This window comes from Meleagris gallopavo, chromosome 6 (genome assembly GCF_000146605.3).
Source record: "Meleagris gallopavo isolate NT-WF06-2002-E0010 breed Aviagen turkey brand Nicholas breeding stock chromosome 6, Turkey_5.1, whole genome shotgun sequence".
Lineage (NCBI taxonomy): Eukaryota > Metazoa > Chordata > Aves > Galliformes > Phasianidae > Meleagris > Meleagris gallopavo.
Genome location: NC_015016.2, coordinates 668,846 through 686,551, shown reverse-complemented (window position 1 = coordinate 686,551; position 17,706 = coordinate 668,846). Strand labels below are relative to the sequence as shown.

The 17,706-nt window shown below is 39.3% G+C and overlaps 1 long non-coding RNA gene across 1 annotated transcript in view; it reads left to right on the top strand.

Annotated features, from left to right (window-relative positions):
• LOC109368368 overlaps positions 1–1,466 on the top strand; it is a 6,148-nt gene extending 4,682 nt beyond the window's left edge. Inside the window, exons 2-3 of the long non-coding RNA XR_002116354.1 lie at positions 51–118; positions 567–1,466. This is a non-coding gene — a long non-coding RNA (uncharacterized LOC109368368). The remainder of the gene's footprint in view (positions 1–50; positions 119–566) is intronic.
• The last annotated feature ends 16,240 nt before the right edge of the window (positions 1,467–17,706 follow it).

Sequence of the window (17,706 nt, the reverse complement as noted above, 5' to 3'; positions counted from 1 at the left end):
TTCAATACACATATTATCAGTTTAAACTTTGTGATTATTTTTTTCCTCAGTGCTTTTTTTCCTGTTACCATCATATGCATTGGCCATACTCCCTTACAGATCTTTTTCCACTGACTTTGTGAGTAACATCTCTTGATTTTTCTTCAAGCCTAATTTCCACTTCCTATAGAATAAGAAATATTTGCAGTGGTTGGTTTTTTGTGGTTTTTTGTTTGTTTGTTTGTTTTGTTTTTTATTTTTTCTCTCTTTTGGAATCTCATCTAATTTGTGCAAAAATGTCGGGAAAGGTTTATCTTTCATCTGTTGCCCTGATAAACTACACAAGTTAGGGGAATGTGGTTTCACATCACCTCCTTGATAGAAATGGGTAAAAACAACTCCCACGCCATATCACTGACCCTCCTTTCTTCTCAAAGACATTTTTCTATTTTTTAAATAAGACAGTTTGAAATAGAAGCAGTGCATAATGCTAGTGCCCTGTTACACCTCATAATCTCTGCTTCTTAGATTCGAATAGTGAATTCAAGGTACTCTAATGAGTTTTGCAACGTTGATTTTCTCCACAGGGATATACTGAGAAACACTTTTCCCCTTTTCTCTGCTCTGACTGCACCAGTCAGTATTTTGTGATCTTTCAGCAATGGTTTTCAAGCAGAAGTGATCCTCAGACTTCACTTCATCATGCCAGGCTCCAGCCCACTGAGCAAAAGCTGCCAGTTCTCTTCAGCTTTTCTACAAGATCCAGCCTGGCAGAGGCATTTTCATCAGCTTTGAGTGTGAGACAGCTCATCCCTCACACCGATCTGATTCACGCTAACGAGACATACATGGGCAACTGCCAGCAATAAATTTGCAGCCCTGCCAGTTTCCCAAGAATGTGTTGGTTTCTGCGTAGCTCCATGAATACTATCTCTCACATTTGAAAAGTTCAGAAGTTCGTTCCCCTTGAGCCAGGCCAAACGAAAGTCTTGCAACCAAAGATGAGACGTTGAGCAATAATTCTCAAAAGGGTAAAGAGGAGCAGCTGTGAAGGAGAGAACAGAGCTGTTTATACAAAGTGGTTCATTGTAAACCTGCAGTGAGATCAGAGCAGTGCCAGCCTGGTGGTTAAAGGACAGCAGCGAGCTGAGAGCTGCATTTAAAGAGCTAAACAGCATGAACTGTATCTTCATCTGCTCAAAAGCATTTATAGCATTATGAAGAAGAATGTAAAAAGAAAGGAGTTTCAAAAGGCACAAAGAGGGCAGAAATACTTGGTCACAGTGTCACAGTGGTATCAGAAACAAGTCAGGTATCTTATGCACTCAAATCAATGTGTGTTATATCATGTATATTGCTGTTTATGTCATGGCTATCCCTCTAGTTTGGACAAGAAAATTACAGTGGCTTTGCTACATACTTCTTCAAAGTAATGTTTTATTGTTTCTTTTTCTTCCTTAATACTTCTTTTCAAGAGAAGTGTGGATACAGAGCTCAGCAAGTGACTTGCTGGGGTCTTTCAGATTCAGCCATTGCAAAGAGCAATCTTTTGTGTAATGAGGAGGAAAGAATGTAGATAGAATAATTGAAATTAAAAAAAAAGTTACTCAAGACAATGATGCGAGGAAAGACATAATCTCAGAGCAATGTGGCATCAGAGCATCCTTTTAATGAGGTACGCATTGTGCTGTATGATGTAGATCTTGCTGAGACATCCCCCTGATTTTTGGCATGCAGTTTCTTAACATTGAAAAACCCTCAAATCACAGATCAGTGAGGACCATGTCTGAAAAGCAGAGAGCTGTGGTTCAATCCTCCTGGCAGCTCAGCACCATGCAGCCGCTCGCTCACTCTTCCAATACAGGAAAGGTAAAAGTGGGAGAACTCGTGGGTTGGAATAGAGATAGTAGAACAGAAGGAATCCATGTGCTACTTCCCATCAGCAGGCAGATGTGCAGCCACTTCCAGGACAGCAGAGATCATCACGTGCAATAGTTTTTTGGGAAAACAAATGTCATGGCTGCACACGTTCCTCCTTCTTTCTGTGTTGCTGAGTGTGATGCTGTACAGGATGGTGCATCCTTTTCATCAATCCAGCCCCCCAGCTCCTTACACACCCCAAGTCTCTCCTTGACACAGCAGCAACTGAAACATCAGTGTATTGTCACCACTGCATTCAGTAAAAATCCAGAACACAGCACCACACAAGCCTCTATGAAAAAAATGAGCTCTATACTACCCAAAACCATGACACAGAGATTTATAATAAGCTATAAATATTGGCTCTAACATCATCCTGTCAATAAGATAATAGCAAGAATGATCTGAAAACAAAACCTCAGAGTATTTGCAAATCAGGAAGTAATCAAATGTCAGAACATCTTTCTGAGATAATGAAAAATAATATAAATAAAATATAAAATACTCAGGCAGAACCTTCTGCTGGTGTTCTAATTGCTGCATAAATGCAGGTAATTAAATTCCTCTGAATTTGAAATAGACATAATCTCCAAGTCAGATGGAGGGAAGCAGAGGCAATGACACATCACAGGTCAGATTTGCAGCAGCATTTGAGTGAGTTAGGAGCAGAAGTCCTTGTAAAATGATGTTTAGATTTGAATTCCTTATTAAGTCAAATATCTTTGAAAATCCCAGCTCAGGGAAAGAAAAATAAAACTTGGGTGTTTATCTTTTGTATCCTTGTTTAGGTGCATATTGTATTTTGACATGAGAGCACTCTGAAGCTCTCCAAACATTCTCCAATTTCATTTACAACTTTTACATGGACACCAATTCCTTCTTCTCCAGTTAGCAAATATTGCCTAATGTGATTTGCCTGAGACCAGAAATGGTGACTGGGCCAGAAGCAAATTCCAGGGCCTTTCCTCCACTCCTATTTTCTAGACATTATCTCATTTTATTTGAAAACTACGTGTTGCAAATTCACTGCTATCACAGCCTGCATTAAGTTTTAATATGGGATGACTTGGCTCCTGTTGTGATTAAATTGAACTCTTATCATAACCCAAATACAAGTTCTCGTGTGTTTTCCCAGAATACAACAATATTGGCTTAATACCAAGCTGGCACTCTGCACTCTAGATCTTGGCTGGGAAATGATATTTATAGATCTGTACACATGCAAGCACTCCTATATACACATGCATATACACACACATCCACACACCATTACAAGCATCAGGATATGACAGTGACACCAGGGACTGGGAAATCTCCAGGAGACCCATGGAAGCTGCAGATTTATTCGAGATGTAAAAAGAAGCATTCATCCAGTTTGAAATATTTAAACACCAGTCCCTTCTCTTAGTGGTTGTGAGGCAGCTCCCGGCATTCAGAGGCTGGCATTGAGTCCGTTTAAGATGGTTGCTCAAAATCCTGAAATACACTTTAGAAAATGATTGATTTTGCTTTTATTTGTTCACAGCCCTGCGTGTACCCAAGACCCCCATCCTCCTCCCTTGGCAATGTTTATTAAAGTCAGGCAGCCCTGTTTTCCAATGCTTTTGGAAATAAGGATGGAGAAACTACACTGAACATCCCATCTTTTCGACTACTCTGGCAAATCTCTCCTTGTTCTTGTCTGCAGGACCTATTTTTTTTTTAAGGAATGGAGTCTGTCAGACTGATTAGTAACATGTTGTGTCTCAGGGAGCCAAAGGGACAACAGAGGCGCTTTGTGCAGATCCACACTGGCTGCCCTTCATGGGCAAGGCCCAGCCCGAGGACAAGGGTCTAGTGTAGAAATGCACTTGAATGGCACTGAAAGTGGTCTGCCAGGCCATCACAGGGTCTCTGCATCTTGTTAGAGCCAGGCTAGGGCGAGGAAGGAGAGAAATCTCCATCCCAAGACTGTCCCTGCCAGGCTGAGAGCCTTCAGAATCAGCCTTTGGCCTTGGTAGAAGCTGAGGAGGAGAAGGGCAGCTGTGGGGAGAAGCCTCACTGTGTTCAACGCTCTTAGGCTGACATCCTGGCAATTTACCCTTGCCTTGGCAAACCCTATTTATCTTATACTTCTCAAGCTCTCTAGGCTGCATTTTGATTGCCTTCAAAGGGCATTCTCTTCTGAGTCACAATGTGCTTTGTTCATCCCTCTTTCCCAAACACTGGACAGGATGCTTTACAAGAAGCACCCGAAGGAGCTAAATGTAATAAAACATCTCGGTGCAAGAAAGCAATTGTCTCACAGGACTCTGACACACAGCAGTTGTGAAGGCTGAATATACAGTGAGCCTTTGCTTGGCAGAGCCTTTAATGAAATGACTTATCTGTGTGGGCAGCAATGCTTCCCTTTTGGGCTCATTCTTCCAGCCTCCTTCTCCCACCTCAGCTATTGTCAGCCTTCCAGTCACAGCTGCACTGTAGTCTAGTAGTCGTCATTTCTTTTGGCCCCATTTCAAACCACGACTGTGTTTTTAAGCTATCTGACAAATCTCTAGCAGGTTCACAAGGCCCTGAAATGACTTAATCCGTGGAGGAAAGGCTGCAGGTTGCATTTGCTGGAGTAAATACTGGTTTTAGGTTTCCTGCCCTTCACTTAACTCAGATGAGGAGGTGTGTTCCCCTGTGCCATAACGCCAGCGAACAGCAGACTGAATCATGTATGGTGTGAACAGACTGAATCATGCAAGGTGTGATTTTCTGCATTGGTATTGATCCACAAAGGGCTTCTAGGCTTCAGGTCCTGCTCTGAAAGACTGGGGCACTGGTTTTCGCTTTGCATTTGTTTCACCAAAATGTTCAGTAGACCTCCAGTAGCAAAGAGATTGCTCATATGTGCTTAATTGTTGTGATTTCATCAAGTCTTTGTTATTAGCTGGACAAGATGTGAGCTTTGCCATCAGTACCTAAATGTGTGCTTTGTCACCATTTGCTTAGCAAACCCAAGTTTCATAGGCACTTTTATTTCAAATGAGGTAGATGGATATAAACAAGGAATTAAACAGAATATCTAAGTGTTTTCAGCCAGCTGTGAGGCAGTAATTACTACAGTGTGCTATGGAAATATGCCATGTAAAAATTAAGAAGGAAAAACAGGTATACAAAATGCTTTGTGACAACTTTTTCAATTTTGATATATTTGGGGAAAAATGCTCTCTTTGAGACAAAAGAAGATATAAAGAAATTCAAGACAGTTAGCATAATAGAAACAAAAGAAAGGCTCCATCAAATTAGGCCCAGGTCAAAGCTGTACTTCTGGGAACTCAGCTGATGTTTTTAGGAGGGAAAATGCAAGGAGAGGTTGATTCAGAGTAAATAAATGCATAACTCCATCAAAAAATGGCTACAGCAAATCAGAATCCAGACATCACATACACATATTTGCATGTGTCTCGTGTGATTTCTGGAATACATTAAGAGTCAACAGATGAAATTTGTAAACCTTTGGTTACTTGTCTCCTGTCTCCAAAGAGGGGTATATATCCATCCTCCTCCCATTCAGTCATCTCTTACTACCCTTTAGCCTGTATCTTACAGCACTTATTATTATTATTATTATATACTATATACTATATATAATATTATTATTATTATATACTATATATTATATATATTATATACTTATTATTACATTATTATCTGAATTAATTATACAGCACTTGTATTTCAGGCAGGATGTAGAAGAGGAAATTCTCTCACAGAAATATCCATATTATAGCACACCATCACCTCAGGGCCCTAAGACATCAGCAAGGCAAAATATAAGGTGAAAACATATTCCCTTTATATGGCAGCAACTTGTGTGCCTCAAAGGAAGGCATATGCTCTCTGGGTCAGCCTAACAGTACCAGACTATTTGCATTGTTTTCCATCTTCATTACCCCCAGATTATGGTCTATCACATCTTCATAGAATCCAAATTTAGCCTCAATCTTTTTTATTTGTTAAGTCCAACCTTTCACTCCCCAGTGATTCCTCAGTCTCTGGTACTGTTTCTTGAAACACCAGAGAAGGTGATTAGTGAGAATCTGAAGTGAGGAACATGGGGGTACATTCTGTCTATCAAATGAAGAAACATTAGAAGAAAGAACTTGGGCAAAAGAGGTAAACATTTCTGTATAACTCTAAAAGATAGGTTGTTAATAAACTGCTTAGGAATTATCTTAATCAGGCAACTCGTAGAGGCCCAAGTCCCTCCAAATACTGACCATCCTTATCCCTCCCTTCACTTTCTACTCCAGTGTTTGACTAGTACATTTTACCTTCTCCTAGATGTCTCACTTCTACAGTTTGGGCTTTAATCCAGCTCCATGCTCAAATCCTTTGCCAAGTAGAGGTATGCTGGAATAACTGGATCAGTGACAATCTGAGAGAACAAAAAGTAGAAAGAGAGGTAAGAGTTCAGGTTCATAAAGTGATGGATACAGGATGGAGTAAGTTCAGAGAATAATGAGTGTGCCAGGGAGATACAACAGCCTGAAAAATAGAAGGTGCCAGAAGCCGTGTGGAAAGGATGGAATCTGAGCAGCCTAGTTCCTGTTTGTGAGGTATGCTGATGGATGAGGAACATCTGTTATGAAAGGCAAAGAAGAAAAATACTGCAGAACAAATGATAGCTGAGAGAACAAATTCCTACAAATGCAGTGGCAGAGCTGTGAAATCCGCTTTCATCAGAGCTTAGCGAAAGTGCTGATCCAACAATATATTCCAGTATAAAGCAGTAGGTAAGCAATTCATATTGAGATAAATGCTAAAGAAAAAAACTGGTAACCAAAGAGGACAGAAATGTTATGGAGTGCAGAGAAAAGAAGAGATGCAAAAGAGACACACTGTTTTGACCATGGATGTTCTCTCAGAGCAGCAAACTCAGTCACATCTCTGCTCAGCTCAGACGAAGGGGAAAAGCGGGACAACCTTTCTAAAAGTGTATGAAAAGAATCAGAGAACGATTCCCACTGTGGCTCATTTTTCTACCTCCATTTCAAACACACTTTGTCCTGCTTGTTTCCACAGTGCAGAGCTGGCCTCAAAATCTTCCACAAGATTTGCAGCGTGCAAGCCAGCCAGCTGCAGTGATCCTGCCATCTGCTTCTATTTTTAATACCCCAGGTTGCAGGCAGTTTTATTTAGCCACCACTCTTCTGGGGATTGCCTTAAACAGCGCTGCACAAAGCAGCAAGAGGCCCTCTGTTAGCATCTCTGGGATCCTGTGGTATTACAGGGCATCAGAAAAGGAGGCAGGACCGATCTCGTGCAAGTGAAGGTGTTTAATGGAAGGTCCATTCTCAGGAAATATCAACTCTGGAGGAACTGATTGGAGTCATGCTTCACTGCATAGGCATCAAGCTGCAGTTTTATCAACTCAATGAAGTGCCAGCTGAATCTGGGGCAGAAAAATAGGGAGAAAAAAAAGTCGATTTTTTTTAATGTTTTTTTTTTTTAATTTTTATTTTTTTAGTGCCATCTTTATAAAACAATTTATTGGATTCAGGTGGTCTACTAGGAAAATTATTTTATGTACCTAGGTTCAAGCCTGGCAGGCTGCTGTTTCCTCTTACATCTTTGTCAGAGTAGGATTGGTCTGCAAGCACTCCCAGGGAATGGTCCAGTTCTGCCTTTGATGTCTTGTCCTGTGTATCACGAAAGACCAAGATCTTAACAGAACAGTCGAACTGTTTGCACCTGCTAAAGGTGCAGATTCATCAGATGATAGTATACTGAAATGACAGTGTTCTCCTGGTTTTCTGTTACAGTGTAGTCGTAGAATGACAGCATCATCTGGTTTAGAAAAGACCTTCAAGATCATCAGGTTCAACCATCAACCTGACCTACAAACCCCTATCACTAATCCATGTCCCTTGATGCCACACAATTTCTATCTAAATCTACATGTGATAGGGAGCTTGTTGATACAATTGAATCTTTTCTCAGATTCGTTTTCTGGTCAAGACTATATTGAATACATTTGAAGTGCTTTAAATTCAAATGACAAGGAATAATGTTTTATTTGTGCCTATTATTTGCCCTTGAGGTGATAAACTGGCCTGTAAGTTCAAAACTGGAGTGCAACAATCAATTTCAAGCATCGTAAATATTCTTACTTCTGTTGAAATTCTTATTTTTATTTTTATTTAAAACTTAGGTTGTGTATTGGTGTTCTTTTTCCATGTGTATGAATGGGCACATGCAGGTGAGACAGGGATCTAAGCTCCTATTAGTTAAACAAGACCTCTTCAATAACATCAATGAAGTCTCTGGTTAATTCAGCTAACCCTAATTTTGTCATCGGAATAGCTCTTCATGTTTTGCTGGCTGATTTCAGTAGAACTCCAATACACTTTTGGGGAGCTTAGAAAATCACATGTGAACTCCTAAGCTGATTTGACTTGGCCTGTACTCAGAACACATCTCTGTAATAATGGAATTGCATTCCACCCCAAATATCAAAAATGCATAAATAATACTAATCTGTTTTGAAACATTTGCAGAATACAGTATGAAAATAAGTTTACCACACCCTAAAACCACAACATTTAAACCATTAAGACATATCTGTCCAAGTCATGCCTATATATACAGAACCAACTGCAATCTGAGACTCCATCAAAATTCACCCAAGAACTATGTTGAATCTGTTCTAGAATAACAGGAGTTTGAAAAGTGTGTTCCACACAGACTCAGTAGTAATTTTATATAACTCTGGTCCGTGTATATGATTTTACATATGTATGGCCACATGCATTAAAGTTTGTACACCTACACTTACACCCTTTTTACCAAGTCACATGGAAGTCTGTGAGTCTAGTTTGTCATACACTAGTCTGAGAATCTAGTTTGGCACAGTGTGCCTACAACAGAGTGTAATCCCATGGTGTTTTCTGTGCCTCAGCTATCACACATTTTTCCAGTTAACAAAATCTACAGACCTTGCAGCTCTGGCGTTTCTATTCCATTTTCTTTATGCATGTAAAACATACAACTGAATTTATTCAGCTATGCTGATAGAATCAGGCACCATTTAAATCATTTTCTCTGATTCACATTTGGAAAAGAAGTGTCTAGTGAAACTCCATAGTTTTCTAAGGCCATTATTAAAAATTAACAATGTTTTCAATGTTTGAATGGGCTCAGGAAACAGCTATTATTTATAGAGAAGCTAAAGTCAAGGCTTCTTAACAATATTGGACTAAACTGACTAATTGGACAAACAATCCCTTAAGGAAAGAAAGAGGCTATTGTTCATACAATGCAAAACCTAACATAATAATTAACCACTCTGAACATTTTGACAGAAGGTCAGGTGCAATAGAAGAAGGACCAAAGTGCTTGAAAAGTAATGTGAAAATCCTCGTGTGACAAGGGAAAGCACTTGAAAGTAGACATAAACAGAACTCTAACATATAAGTCTGAAAGTGCCTAAATCACTTACTCAAAGCAGAAGCTGACTTATGGTCCTTTAAAGTCTAAAGTTTAAGTTCCAACAGCTTCACACATTCACTCTTGCCAAAGCTGGTGGCAGCCAGAAATCAATTGAAAAGCCATTTGAAAATAGCATTCCCAGATTGCATTTCATCCATGCCCATCCCTGGAGGTGTTCAAGGCCAGGTTAACGGGGCTCTGAGCAACTGATCTGGTGCCTGATTTAGTGATTGCCAGCCCTGTCCTTGGCAGAGAGTTGAAACTAGATACCTTTGAAGTCCCTTCCAACCCAACCCTTCTATGATTCCATGATTCTATGAGTCTATGATTGATTCTACAATATCATGATGATTAAGACTTAACAAAGCTGCCAATTACTTCACTCGATTTTAGCTTTCTTAAAGCTAATTCATACATACCCACTGTGCAGAGATAAGGTACAACTGAAAGCAAATCATTCTGTACTAAAAGTGTCACCAAGGAATACTCATTTATTTCACTATATATTTGCAATAGTAAATAAAATTGCCCAGTGCTTGTTTGCTGGGCCAAGAACAAGGAGTACCACACGTTTGCAACCATACAGCTAAACTCTCCACTTCCAGCCCGAGGTTTCTTCATTCAAACTGCACACATAAAACAACCTATGCTACCTCCTAACCTTTACTGTATGAAACAGCCAACTTTTGCCTGATAGTAATTGAAAGGGTCTTAACAGTACCAAGACAATGATAGAAAACAAGTCCTTGTCTTCATTTATTAGTGTAGATGCAGCCTAAAAGAACAACGGTAGATCTCTAGGGGAAAGGGAAAGTTTAAAGCAGTCATGAGTTGGAAAAATATATATACTACTGATGGGCAGTGTTTCGGAGAACTCCATATATGGCTTCCTAATTGATTGATTTATGAATTGTACCCTAATCTCTATTTGTAGTATTTTATCAGTTGAACAATTAATGACAGATCCCTTGAGGAGGACTAGTTCAGATGCAATCATACACACTGGGGATGTCTTCATGTAGGCAAACAGAGCATCTAAGTATGTAGAAGTCTTTATTAACTCTATTTCTGAGATTTCTTCTCCTGTATATAAAAAAAAAAATTGTAGTTCCTACTGCATATATAAAATATATGTGTGAGTTCCTAGCTATGGCATTCAGACTTCCTTTAAGGAATTTGTTCCAATCTTCTAGCTTTTGTAACCCAACATGTCTTTGTTTCAGTCAATCAAAATTTCTGCTTTAACAGAGACTTTACATAATACTGAGTTAGATTTTTAAGCACTTAAAAATTCACCAAATTCAGAGACTACCAAGCTGACTCCTTTTATCTATGAATTCTTTGAGTGTTCTGTATCTGAAGAGAAATAGTGGATCTTGTCAAACTGGACTTCCATTATTCTTATTAATTATTTTCTGCTGTGTTATTGCATCTCATCTGCAGTGTATCTCAGCTCTTCACAGTCAATACTACTGACATCAGACTTTTGTGAAGTAAGTTAATGTTTGATTTCATGAACAAGGACACAAAGGCCAAGGAAGAGAAAATAACACATGTTGCCTTCAGCACTGCAGCAGATACGATAGAGTTCTAATCTGGACCCTCGCAGAAAAACATCACTGATTCATGGGAATCACCACTGGGATTCATGTTCTGTTAAGGTGGGGTTTTCCTTTCTTTTTTTTTTTCAGCTTAGAGAAAAAGACTTTCTTAGATAGAAAGCACTATAGTCATCTTTGCCTAACATCCCAAATAGCATACGGCAAGAATTTTCTTGACATTCACAAGAGTAGGTGAGATTTTTGGATTTTTTTTCAAGTAATGAATTACAAGTTTCACATTCCTTACAGTCTCCTACTTAAAAGCCATGTAAATTGAAATGTGAACCCAGATTCATAAACCATTCCCTCTATATCAGGCAAAAGCAAAGGCTTGTACAAAAAGATGTAAATCTCGGCAATGACAAGGAGTGAAAGAATATTTTAACATGAAGTCAAAGTACTCACCTATGGCAAATAAATCTTAGTGCGTCAGTTCATGTCTCCTTCATTAATAATGAATGTAAAGGATGACTTGTTGAAGTATACTTTGAAGTTTAACAGAAATGGACTAACACAGATGTGCAAGGAAGAAGATCTGTAAAACCACACTTCTGAGTAAAGAATGCTTCTGGTATGACACTGCAGGCTTCCCCACCAGCAGCATGTGTCTTAAGGCTGTTTGGGCACAAAGGTAACATGTCAACCTGAAATACTGGAGATCAGAGCCTCACACATTACAGTAGTGCCTAAGATTCACTCCTATGCTTGGCTAACGAGCAACCAGAATTGAGATCAAATCTCTTACAGCAAACACAAAGCACTGGTGTCTGCTCCCCAGTGTCACAGAAGACATTGTATGCTGCCCTAACAATTCAAAATTCAAAAGCCATATTTAGAATGTGATTTAGCTCCTCTTTCACTCCTCAAAAAATGATTAGAGGTGTGCGAGTAAATCGTGTCTGGCTCCAAAACAGAAGAGTCACGCTTACAAGTGACCTCTCTTCCCATTTTACATCAATAAGATATAAAATCATGCAGGCCCAACACTTCCCCTCTTCTCTTTAATTCGTGTTTGGTTCTTTTTAATGAGTAATAATATAAAATGTTGAAAAAAGAAAAATGTTGAGGATCCCCAAAGGAAAGCAAATGTGTAATACTGCTCGTTGTTTTTATAGCCACAGCTGCCTTTTTGCCAGACTGCAACCTGCAAGTGCTCCATTTACTTTTCAGGGAAGAAAAAAAATGATGACTGCTTCCAGCAACAGCCACTTTTTGCCAAGAGCTGTTGTTTGGCTCCCAGGCTTCCAGAAAACATTGTTCTGTTTGTATTCAATGGCAGAAAAAAAAAAAAAGAAAAAGAATAAGAAAAAGAAATGAATAAGTGGTCCCGTGATGTTTTTGTCTCAGAGAAAGGATACACCCTTTAGAAAAAGGGAACTTATCACAAAATAAATGGAGAAGTGTTTAGGTGGAGAGACCACCTCTAATGGTGAGTAGTCCTCGGGATGTTGAAAATGAAGTGTGTAGGAAAAGAAGCAAAAGAGGAAAGAAGCTTATAGAAACAATACAAAACCAGGCAAATATTACCATTAAATTGATCATTTTTTTCACAGGCTTCTAAGCTGCTGCCCTAAGACAAGAATAGAAACAGAAAAGAGGAAATGGCACAATGAGGGCAATTCCTGGTAAATTTTAGAGCATGACAAATCAGGAAGTTCAAGAGATCATAAAAAGAGGAGTGGGTTGGGTTTCTAGGGTTCTTTTCTTAACCAAAATCTGTAAGTCTACAACAGTTATCACAGTATTACAGGCAATAGGGTTGAGGTCATTTATTAACAGTTTTGAAGTGTTTTTATATAGAGAACTGCATAAGGGTTACATCATGGTTATATTCTAGCATATTCTGATTTATTCTCTTCTATGTACACACTGTTTTTCTTCACTGCCATAGAACCCACAAGATTTCCAACAGCATTTTATGGTCAGTGACTGCTGTGTTTCAATTCACATACTGTTTAGTTTTCTTCTCCTTTAGTACGAAGGAGAAATGTGCACAATATAAAGCCTTGTTCAGTAGGTAGAGTGCTGAGTTGTCCCAATATCTTTTGGAAGATGCATATTTTGTAAGATGTCTCTATCAGAGGAGACAATGTGAAGAGGATAGTGGGATCATATGTTTGGACATAAGTTATTTAGGTTCCATCTGAAATTCAGAATCCATCTGTGCTATAAAAAATGGATCGACGCAAAGAAAACTAACCAATATAGTGTTAGAGCTGAATTCAGTGTGATCATATTAATTTGATGGGCTGACTAATATTTGCAAAAAAACAGATGTAGTAGGCAACTGAACATTTTAAAGATCAAGATTGAGGTCATAAGAGTGATTCAGTTTTCTAGGCAAAAGTTGGTGTGAAAAATAGAACAGATTTAATATAGACTTTCTTTTTGATCTTAAGTGAGTGTAGAAGGTCCTTGTTGATACACAGAGGCTTCCTGGCATTCTTGCCTGTCTTCCTTTTTCTCGGGATGCACTGCTTCTGGCCTTGGAGGAGATGGTCCTCGAATACTGACCAGCTTTCTTGGGCCTCTCTTCCCTCCATGGCTTTCTCCCATATCACCCTGCCAAGCAGCTCCCTGAAGAGTTCAAAGTCTGCTCTCCTGAAGTCTGGAATAGCAGGCTTGCTACACACCCTCTTTGACACCGTAAGGATTTTGAACTCCACCATTTTGCAGTAACTACAGCCAAGAGTGCCCTTGAGCTTCACATTACTCACCAGTTTGTCTTGTCAGTGAGAACAAGGTCCAGCATAGTGCCTTTTTTCATGCATTCCTCTACTACTTAGAAGAGGAGGTTATCATCAACACATTCTAGGAGCCTCTTCAATATCTGGTGCACTGCTGTATTCTCCCTCCAGCAGGTATCGGGGTGGCTGAAGTCCCCCATGAGGATCATGTTTTATGAATGTGAAGCTGTTCCTATCTGTTTATAAAGAGCTTCATTCACTTGGTCCTCCTGATCAGGTGGCCTGTAGCAGACGCCCACTACGATGTCTCCTTCCCTGCATTCCCTTTAACCCTAACCTATAAATTCTCTGTTAGTTCATAGTTCCAGGTGCTCCAGGTGGAGCTCCATGGAGTCCAGGTAGTCAATGATGTAGAGGGCAACACCCCCTTCCCTTCTCTCCTGTCTGGAGTTTATACCCATCTATCACTATATTCAGTTGTGAGAGCCATCCCACCACATCTCAGAGATTCCAATCATAGCCCTATAGGCACGCATATGCCTGCAAATCCTCCTGCTTGTTCCCCATGATCTGTGCATTGACGTACAGGCACTTGAGTTAGGCTCCCACAGAGACTGATTCACCAATTACCGTTCCCTTACCCTCTTCCATAGGAGCTGTCTTACTGGCCTGTGATCCTACTCCAGGCTCAGGACATCCATTACCACTGCCAGCCTCAAAGTGTAATGATTTGAGGATCCCCACCCCCAGCACATTTTCATGGTATTTCCAGTTGCTGGTATTCCACTGAATTCTTGCTGGTTGGAATCTCCCAGAACTGGAGTACTCCTGGTTAAGTATGTCATTTCAACGTCAGTCAGCTGAGAGTTGGATACCATGTGAATAACAGATTATTGCTCATGGTTCAGGAAGGAACAGCATTTCTTAGGCAATTGGTGATGATAGGAAACATTGTTCAGGAGTCCTATAATAAGAATATAGGGCCAGTAAGGATTCAGAAGTACTCTCCAGAGATGAGTTCACTTTGTCAATTGTACAACCAGCTAAAAGAAAGCCAGGTAGGTAACTAGTTCCATTAATTGCTTTTACCTGCTCATCTTTCCTGCAGATGGCTTATACAGGATGTAGAAGATCAGGAATGGCCAAGGGCAAGGATCTGTGATTACACTGAATCATCTAATTATCAGAGGTTTGATTTTACAACTTAGGTTTGGAGAGCATATACAAAGATGCATTTGTCCCCAAGAGTAATTCTGGGCAAAACCATTTCTATCACATAAGACAAAATATATGCTAAAAAATAAAAATATCAAAAAGGTCTTTTCAAGGACATCAGGCCTCAGTTAAACAAAACTCTACTGTTCTTGACACAGATGTTTGCTAGAGCCCATACTTCAACTGAATCATAACAGCTGTATTCTTAATGGGATCTTATTGTGTGACTCTTGGCACGTTCCAACTTCAGCTGGATAAATGGAGAGAGAACACTGAAACACTATGAGAAACTCCTCATTGGTCTTATTGTGTTATTTTAAATTTTAAAAACATTAAGCTGTGAATTGTGACTGGTGCAGCTGGTGGATATGGAAAGACAATGGAAGCTTCCTGGCTTATCGGTTGTCATTATGTTATGTTTCAATCGCCTTTCTTTCCTTGCATGTGTTAAAAGCCTATAGAGAGCCAAGCAATGTAAAATCTAAAATTAAATTGCCACAGCTACAATGGGAAGGTAGAGCATGTATTTACTTCTAAAGATAGATGACTAAACTTAGGATCCATATCTCCTTAGATTGTCTATAGAACCAATGGATTGGCAGGAGTACATGCAGGTACGAATTCAAAACACTTTGCTTATGCTTCTTCTAAACTACCTTGTGTTGGTGCATGCAGAAAAACAGGTTTGTCAGCAGTATAAACCCACCAGGTGAGTACATCTCCAGCGATGCTGCTGTCTGTCCAAGGAATGACAGGTGGGACTCAAACAAAAAGAGAGCAGAGTCAATCATCTTCACATTGTTCCACTCTGCCAAGAAGTTTGGGAGAACGCGGCTTGGGATGACCTGTGCAGGCACAGACAGCTCTGTTCACATTGCCTTGGAATGGACCCCATGATATTTCATTTACTAGCATTTGTGTAGCCACTCTCTGTGAGTATTTGATATGCCATGAAATACCCAACAGATTGGATCTGATACCATGACAGGTGGTCCTCAGCTAAACTACGGAAGCATCTGCCTTTGTTTTTTCATCTTTTTCTGTCAGAACAAGTGACAAATTCATCCCTAGGAAACATAATGGCATAGATGTGGTCTCTTTGTCAAATGGTCAGGAACCATTAGTGCGTACACCATAGGAGCTCTTTTAAACAACTCTGTTCCAGGCTTCATCTCGATTCCAGAGAGATTTTGCTGGGTTTCTGGGCAACGTCATGTAAATATATTTGTCCACTTGACATTTGATAGTGGGTTTCGATACTTGCTGCTTCGTGCTTTTAATTCCTTTGCCTGGGTAACCTCCAAATATTTTAATGTGTGCTGTGCTGATAACTTTTAAGTGTGCTTGTCCAACATCAAGCAAAATCATTTGTGCCAGGAGTGGGGAGACCATTCGTAGCTATGGCCTTGCATTGCTTTGAAACTTCTGCTCTCACATCAGGATCTGAATGTTAGAAAAGCACTTTGTGCAATTAAGATTTTCCTTCTCTGAAAAGAAGTGGGAGCGGATGTAAGTCTGGAATTCCACTCTAATGTGTTTTTACTTAATTTCCATGAGCTTTGGAAACATTTTCAGTCTGAATACACTGACAAATAACACTTGATTTACTTTGATCAACTTCTTGCTTCTTCACTAGGGAAATAGTTATCATACATCTTTGCTTCTATTTTGTTTATTACAGGAATGATCAGCAGCAGCAGCTAGAGCACTGATATGACATTATGAACATAATAGAAAATCAATATCAATAATTTTTACTTTGAAGAGTAGAAAAAAAAGAGATACTACTTTGTGCAAGAAGTAGAACAAATTCTGAATCTGCATCACTATCAGTGTTAAGTTACCACAAGCTTGTCAAGGAAAGCTATTTATTTTGAATAATTCCTCCAGCTGTTCTGTATGGTCAGGTTTGTAAGGAAAAAAATAAAGGACTGATTTGGGGTCAATGGATGTCCACGAAGATTGGCAAATTCTGGAATTTGATTCTGGAAACTCTGGATTCAACAGATTCTGAGAAGTAGGCATGCAGTCTTTGTACCCTGCTTCATTTCTCAGTACATTTTAAATAGAGTTTGATTCTAGGTGAGGGCCTACTTTGCCAAAGAAGCTTTCTCAGTCTTATAGATGGGCACCTGAAAATACTATAGCAGAGGAAATGCAATGTGCTGTAGAGGAACGAAAAAAGAACCATGAACATTTCAAGTGTTAGCACAAATGATTTTGTTTATTTTTAAACCACCCCAAAATCCAATCATGCTGTATGTACACTGACAATACACAGGATAATGCACCAGAAGTAGACAAGAAAGATTCTGGTTTGGTCTGCTGGCCAATTTTATTTTATTTTATGTAAATCTGCTCAACTAGATGAAATGATCCAAACTATATGGATTCCTATGTCAACCATCTTTCATTTTCACTGTCCGTGCTGTCTGTCCACCAGGAGTCATCTGTCATTCATATAACCTCTGGGGTGCTTGTCTGAAGGGTTCACTGTGTCATTTTTTATGTAGGTTTCTCTGGGCCTCATTCTTTATGAAAAATGGTTTAGTGCAGAACAAGTATAACAGCACCTATCTGCTTCAGCTATAGTCTATAGTTAGTATGTGAGACCAGCTACTGTAATGGGTTATTCAGGAAATCAAAGGTAGCACACACACTAAAAGAAAAACAGAAAATAATTTTCCATTTTGTCTAGAATGTTAGTTTTCTTCATGTTTCCAGTGTCATTTATTTTGCTAAGCCTTTATGAAATTCCTTCCACTTGTTTTCTGCTCTTATTTTCTTACAAAACAGTATACTAAGCTTTCTGTATAAAACACATATATAAACATTTATATATATAT